A 293-nucleotide genomic window follows, 5' to 3' on the forward strand; every position below is an offset into this window, starting at 1 on the left:
GAGCTTGTGGGCAGAGCGCGGGCGGCGATCTCTAGCGGCGATCACAGGAGGAGGAGACGAGGAGGAGAGGCAGAGGAGATTGAGATCGGAGTCTCAATCGTGAGAGAGAGGGGGTGTTGTTTTTGACAGGAGATCAGAGTCTCAATCTTGAGAGAGAGGGGGCGTTGTTTTTGACAGGAGGGCATGGTTGTATTTTCAATTGTGGGGTAGTTTTTCAATTGACGGCTGAGATCTATTTGAATTATGTTGAATGGACGGCCCAGATCACGCATCCTTAGATGCAACCTAAGGAT

This window comes from Asparagus officinalis, chromosome 4, assembly GCF_001876935.1.
Source record: "Asparagus officinalis chromosome 4, Aspof.V1, whole genome shotgun sequence".
Classification (NCBI taxonomy): Eukaryota; Viridiplantae; Streptophyta; class Magnoliopsida; order Asparagales; family Asparagaceae; genus Asparagus; species Asparagus officinalis.